This window comes from Aquarana catesbeiana, linkage group LG01, assembly GCF_042186555.1.
Source record: "Aquarana catesbeiana isolate 2022-GZ linkage group LG01, ASM4218655v1, whole genome shotgun sequence".
NCBI classification, from domain to species: Eukaryota; Metazoa; Chordata; class Amphibia; order Anura; family Ranidae; genus Aquarana; species Aquarana catesbeiana.
Genome location: NC_133324.1, coordinates 221,616,079 through 221,623,491, shown reverse-complemented (window position 1 = coordinate 221,623,491; position 7,413 = coordinate 221,616,079).

The following is a 7,413-nucleotide window of genomic DNA, read 5'->3' as shown; positions in this document are numbered from 1 at the left end:
GCCGGTGTCTTGCCGAGAAAGTTCCCTCAGCGGATAAGTTCCCCCCCTGTACTACGCAGGCGCAGTACCAACTACTGTCAGCCGCCGGAGATAGCCGAAGCTCAAACGCTTCAATCAGCTGTACACGGCGCCTGCGTCCTGGGTCCAGATTCCTTCCCCACCATCCAAGTGGACCTAGAGGGGGAATCATAAGAGCCGAGCGAAGCGAGGCCGTGCCCGAAGCGTGGCGAGCGAAGCGAGGGGCCCTCTTACAGGCGCCGTGTACAGCTGATTTTCAGCTGTTCCGCTTCGGCTATTTCCGCCGGGGGGGACTTATCCACCGAGCGGAACTTTCTCGGCAGAACACTGGCGGCGAAATACACAGTGCCGGTCCTCGGCTCTTCTCGGTCACTTTCGGCTTCACTCGAGCGCCGCCCGAACCTAGCCGAGTGTACTCGGCTAGGTTCGGATAGCTCCACTCACCGTCACGCCCATCCCGAGTGGAGCCGAAAGTGAACAAGAGTCGCCGAGAAGAGCCGAGGATCGGCTCTGTGTATTTCGGTGCCGGTGGCGCCATTTTCAAATCGCGGTCGGCGATTTTGAAGCTCAGCGAGCTGCAAGGCTGAACTGGGGCAAGGCTGCACTGGACACTGGGGAAGGCTGCACTTACAAGGCTGCACTGACATGGCTGCACTGACATGGCTGCACTGGGGCAAGGCTGCACTGAGAAGGCTGCAATGATGGGCATTTAAATGTAAGTTTTTTTCCCTTCAACTTCCCTCCTAAAAGTTTTTTCTCCTTAAAATTCCCTCCTAAATTGGGGTGCGTGTTATATGCCGGTGTGTCTTATACGCCGATAAATACGGTATTTGTTTTTTGATACACCACTCAATTTTTCATATTATCATGTTTTAGAAAATTTGTTCATAGTAATATTTATTGTTATTTGTATCGCTTTCTTTGCGCTTCTTTTTCTTTTTTTAACAATTAGGGAAGGCCATACCACCCTGTGTAAACGGTCTCATCAATGTGCTCAGCTTCTATCTGGGTGGTCTAGGACCCCAGAGAAAAGATGAGAATATTTGGTTTAGTTTTGTAAAGAAAGACTTAGGTAACCACTGTGAAGAATGTCTAAATATATAGGTGAGTTTGGGGATAACTTTCATTTTTATTAAATTAATGCGTCCCAACAGGGACAATGGTAAGCTCTCCCATGTCTTCAGCTTGGCCCCCACCTCCAATATAACTAGGGATAAATTTAGGGAAAGGAAGTATGATGCCTGGGCAGAAACCTGAACTCCTAGGTATTTAAAGGTCTCAACCCACTATATCGTAAAATCCGGGGGGAGCTGTTGATTTAGCTGCCTAGTCAATCGGAAATAAGAGACTTGGACCAGTTGAGCCTAAGGCCTGTAAATGTGGAAAAGGAGTTCAAAGTCTGTAGGGCCCCCTTCAACGATGGACCTGCGTCATTCAGAAAGAGCAGCATGTCATCAGCATATAGGGCTATCCTCTCCTCCAGCAAGCCAATACGTAGACCTCTGATCAATGGGGAGGTGCGAAGAGCCTCAGCCACTGGTTCAATAGCTAAGGCAAATAATGCTGGAGAGAGGGTATCCCTGTCTAGTTCCCCTGTAGTGTCAGAAAGGGAGAGACAGACCACTGCCTAAGCGCACAGATGAAGTAGGGCAGCTATAAATCACCTGCAGCCATTTAATAAAGACCATAGGGAACCCCATTCTGCGTAATGTTTCCCAAAGAAAGGGCCATTTAATAGTGTCAAAGGCCTTCTCTATATCTAGAGAAGCCACCATACACAAACCAGTGTTGAGATGTTGAGCATGTATGTTGGTGAATAATCTACGGAGATTGACATCTGTGGCTCTGTGGGGCATGAAGCCTGTTTGATCTGAATCTATCCCTGAAGATAACATTGGATATAACCGAAGGGCAAGTAGCATCGTAAGGATTTTAAAATCTTTATTCAACAGGGCAATGGGTCTGCATGATGCACAGGACTTGGGATCTTTAGGGGATTTATATACAAGGTTCAGGTAAGCATGGTACATAGATGCGGGCAACCTCCCCTCCCCAGGCACTGAGTGTATAGAGAGGCCAGCAGTGGTGCCAATAATGGACCCGGAGGGGAAGGACTGAATTGCACTAAGGACCTCTAAAGCCGTAAAGGGCTGCACCAATGCCCCTCGCTCCCCATCCGAGAGCCAACCTAGTGCCAAGCGATCTAGAAGACCATTCAAGGCACCAGGCAGAAAATCCAAGGGTAGAGCGGAGTCATACAGTGCCTCATAAAACTGCTGAAAGGTATCTAGAATATCTGAGGGGGAAGTCACCATCCCGCCATCAGGGGTAGTGAGTTCAGATACAAGCGTGAGTGGGCGGTCGTGCTGGGCCATCGTGGCCAGCAACCGGCCATCCCCACCTCTCTGTTGAAGGCACGATGTTTGTTTTTGTAAATATCAAGTATAGTGACCTCCGTCAGGTGAAGCTGCAGTTGTCTCTGGGCAGCCATGAAAAGGTTGAAACTGCCAGAGGTAGTGACAGAATTATAGTCTGTGGAATGATCTATTAGGAATTGTTGCAAAGCAAGGGTAGTGGCCATCTGTACCTTTTTTTTTTTTTAGCAGCAATGGAAGAAATATATTGCCCTCTAGTGTAGGCCTTAAAGGCATCCCAAGTAGTTTCTGGATAGGATGACCCCGAATTATGCTCCCAAAATTCAGCCAACAATGGGGGGATCTTATCTGCAAGGTCTGGATGGGAGACCCAGTGGGGGCCCAGCCGCCACAGTGCTGCCTTGCGGGAGGCAGGAGAACGGAGAACTACTGCTAGAGGACAGTGGTCCGAGAGGCCACTAGGTATATAGGACGCCTCAACTACATCCGCAAGAAGTGTAGAATGGGAAAATGCTAAATTTATGTGGGAGGCGGTTTTGTATGAGGCTGAAAAGCAGGAGTAGGATCCTGTGTCAGGATGTTTCCACCTCCAAATTTTGGTGATACCCGCTGCCTGAGCCCAGGAAGAAAGGACTGTAGAGAATTTTCTGGAAGGGGTGGGTCTATCTAGCTCAGAGGACAGTGTGGCATTGAAATCTCCCATAAACAGTATTCTTGCAGGGCAGAAGGGGGTAATCCTCTCCAGAACAGTATATAACAATACAGGGGAGAAAGGTGGAGGAACATATATGCTAATCATTACATATCTCTGTAACCATAAAGTAAAGACCAATAATACAAATTTACCCTGGGGGTCAGTACGTATCTCTTTAATCAAACATGGAAAGATTTTGTGTATGAGAATTGAAACCCCCCTGGCAAACGTGGAGTAGGTGGCATGAAATGCCTTTTGTATCCACGTCATGATTTTACTACCCATGAGGTGAGTCTCCTGCAAGAGGACTAGTTGAGGCGAGTGGGATCTTAGATATCGAAACAAAAGGGCTCTTTTTTAAATTTTGAATTTGGGCCCCTGACGTTCCATGAAAGAACAGTAAAGAAGCCATTATCAGCCATGGTAATGATAGATCTGAGGTAATTCAGGATGAAGGGATAAGAATATCGGAGGACAACTCATGAGCAGCACAGCGAAGTAGCACACTATAAAATTTTAGCATGCAAACTGATAGAAAACAAAACCCCTAACTGTACATGAGTGCATACCCTGCTCATATCTATCAACCCTCCAAAAACTAGGAAGGATGTAGATAGGAGCCTCATACCCAAAACAATTAGAACAAAAACTGGTAAAGCAATTAGACTAAGTCCAGTGTGGCACCAGGCAAGGCGCGTGCGACCAAATAACCGGTCGAAACTGACAGTGCCAGGTGGTGTAAAAAAAAAAAAAAAAAAAAAAAGGGGGGGGGGTTCAGGGACTAGGGTAGTCTTGTGAGAACCCAAAAGACCCTGAAAGTCTTGTGTCTAGTGTAGCAAACTTGTGAGGTGTAAGGCAGTCAGAGCTCCACTAGCTGAATACATGGCAGCAAAAGGTGAAAACGTAAAGGAGGAAACTGGAGCAGGCATGATGACACACCATGAGGAATGGAGGAACCCCAGCAATAAGAAAACAGAAAAATGTTCAAAAATAAGTGTTCAAAAATAAGAGGGGGGGGGGGGGTGCAGTAGGGGTCTTCGCATAAAGAACCAGGGAATAAACAGGATATCCACTGGTTCAGGCACCTCAAATGAAAGTTGGTGTACCAGGTTCAACGGGCGTCAAGCCAATCTGCAGCTGCTTCAGGGGTGTCAAAGAAACAGACCTGATCTCCATCCACGACCCATATTCTGCTAGGATACAGTAGACTGAAGCGGATATTCTTGTCAGGGAGCCTCTTACGAGCATCAGCGAAGGATCTGCAACACTGCTGTATTTCTTGTGAGTAGTCGGAAAAGAAGAGGAGATTGGTGTTTTCAAACTTCAGTTCATGGGTTGCTCTTGCAGCAGCCAGTATGCGATCACGGTCCCTGTAATTCAAGAGACGCAGCAGGAAAGGTCTTGGTGAGTTGCCTGGAGCAGGAGGTGTCGGTGGGACCCTGTGTGCCTGTTCGACCACATACGTGGATGGCATATTTCCAGGATTAAACAGGGAAATCATCACTTGCTCGGTGAACTCCGCAGGCTTGTTCCCCTCTGCCCTTTCTGGCAAGCCCAGGATTGGTATTCCCTCCACAGGAGATTCTCAGTATCAATCGCCCGCTTCTTGCAAAGCCTTAACTTGAATCTTAAGAGCCCGCAGCGCCCTGGAATCAGAATGTACCACATCCTCAACTGCCGAGATACGGTTCTCCATCTCAACAACCCGGGAACGAAAATTATCCATGTCATTTCTGATAAGGCTAATTTCAGTAGCCATGCCATCAAACTTAACTCTGAGTCTCTCCGAGCTGGGGGTGATGGCTGCTAGGATCTCTGCTCCAAATGGAGAGTCAGCTGCCTCCTGGCCCGGAGAGGTCTGCCTGCTGACAGACATGATGAAGGGTGAAGGCCGCGTGTGCAAGATGGCAGCTGTGGAGGAGAGAGGGGGAACAGAGGGGTTTGAGCGGGTGTTGTGCTGCTTACTTTGTGCCATCCGGAGTGGGCTTAAAAGGTAGCAGGATAGTCCAGGGAGAAAGCAGAGTATCGCAGGTGGGTGAGTCCTCCAATAGAGCAGGATATTTCGTATGGAAATGTCAGGATCAGGAGCTCGAGTGCCTCACGTCTGTTCGCTTTCACATCCGGCCACACCCACCCTCATCATCCCTTTAGTCCACATTTTCATTGCAGTGTTTGAAATCAAACAATTAGAAATGTGAAAGGTAAGGTAAGGTAGGGTGGACAAAGGCCTGCATTTTTTAAAAGAATGCTTACACAGAATCATTTTAGATATGCATATTTCTTGGTTGTCCTTGCAGGAAAAACATGAACTAGCCTAAGAACAGTGAAAGGAATGCCAGAAATGGAGAAGTGATGGAGGTTGCAGTAATTCCAGTTGAAACTAGGCCCTGATCCAAGAGTGTTCTTAGGCATCCCTTCTATAATAATTACAGCAGGGGAATGAAGCTTTGGTTTTAGCTGACTGCAGCGGGCAGGTGTTACCTGGGTGTGTGGAACAGGACAGGTAGACTTTTCCTGAACGGCCACTGAATGGCTTGGGTTCAGTGGTAGGACTGAAGAACACATAGATATATCATACTGCCTCCCTGAACTGTCGTTTTCCTTGATGGGACCTCACCGTAGTCCTAGAGCAGTGGTTCTCAAATCCTGTCCTCAGGAACCACTAACAAGCCAGATTTTAAGTATTACCTTGGGGAGATGCAGACTAAAATACTGCAATCACTGAGCAGCTAATTATATCATCTGTAATGTATTTCAGTTATTTTGCAAACCTGGCCTGTTAGTGGGCCCTGAGGACAGGGGTTGAGAACCACTGCCCTAGAGGTTTTAGCAGGACAAACTTTTGCTCTTTAGTCTTTATTGTGGAAAACAACACTCAAAATAGAGGGGGCGTTGCTTGGCGCACAGCATGGATGGCTGCTAGATATAAAAGATCCAGCAAACAGAGCCTTGGGACCGAAAAAGGACAGTTTTTTGGCAGTAATTATGTCAAAACTGAACAAGAGGGGGACGCAGAATCTATCCCTCTGCTCTTCGGTCACTCCAGCCAGCAAGGAAATCCCTGCTATCTTCAAAAAATACAGATACAGAGGCAGCGGTGGGGGAGGCAAGATGGCGCTGACACACAGAACAACAGGTGAGGTGGAGGCAGATGACGATGAGATCTCTCTATCGAAATCCTGCTATCGAAACAGTTTGTAGGACAGATAGCTGGTTGTCCCAGCACGCCTTCCTGAGGTACTACTGAGTGGATTCAGTTGCCTAAACAACAGTAGAGCTCGGGAGAAAGAATATCCACTCAGTACTTAACTTCTCTGATTAAAAAGTTAAAGGGGTTGTAAACCCTTGTGTTTTTTCACCTTAATGCATCCTATGCATAAACCCCCCCCGGGATCGTGCTTCTCCTAGGGGGTTATCTGATGCAAGAAAGAGCCGCAAGAGCTGCCGAGGAATACCAGAATAGGACGATCGGTTCTACTCTGTGCAAAACGAGCAGCACAGTGGAGGTAAGTATGACATGTTTGTTATTTTAAATAAAGAAAACGAAGGCTTACAATCACTTTACTTTTCAGTATTATCCCACCTGTGTCAGCTAGTTATTTATCATGGGTATGCTGTCAAGGAGGCATGGAGGAAAACATAAAATCGAATCAAATACTTACCTTAATATTCTTTTTCTGGTGCCTTTTATGCTATTCACTGGTCCTGAGGGAGGGGTCAGAGGTGGAGGGCTATCACTGGTATTTTGTCATGGATAGGCACCAGGAAAGGAACAATTTTGAAAATGGAGTATTTTTGATACAATTTTTAGTTTTTAGTAAGATCGTTCACAGGAGTACATGGGCCTTTAGTAATATAGTGAGCATTCTTGCCAGTCCTCAAAGGACTCTCCAAAATGTAGATGAATATGGCCTCATGTATACAGGCATATGAATTTATGCTCCAAACTTTGCAGAAAAAATGCCTCTAATGTTACGTGTGTGCATGTGTTTATGCGCATTAGGCGTTGAGTATAAATGCATTCTACTGGCCAGAATATTTATTCTGGCCATTGGAATAAATTTACGCTAATACACGTGTATGTGAGAAAATTATGCTTGTAAACTCCTCTTCAAATGCAGTTTTGGTGCGTTTTTATTTTTTAACGTCTCTAAACGATGCTCTTAAAATACTTATCTAAAAGCCTAAAGGGCGTGGCCACACAGGCTAACTTAGGGCTGTGTTTAGAGGCATACAAAAATATGCTGTATGTCTGTAAAAGCACCATTTCTCTGCCAGTGTGCAAGAGGCCTTATAACATACTAAAAATAAAAAAAAAAACAAGGC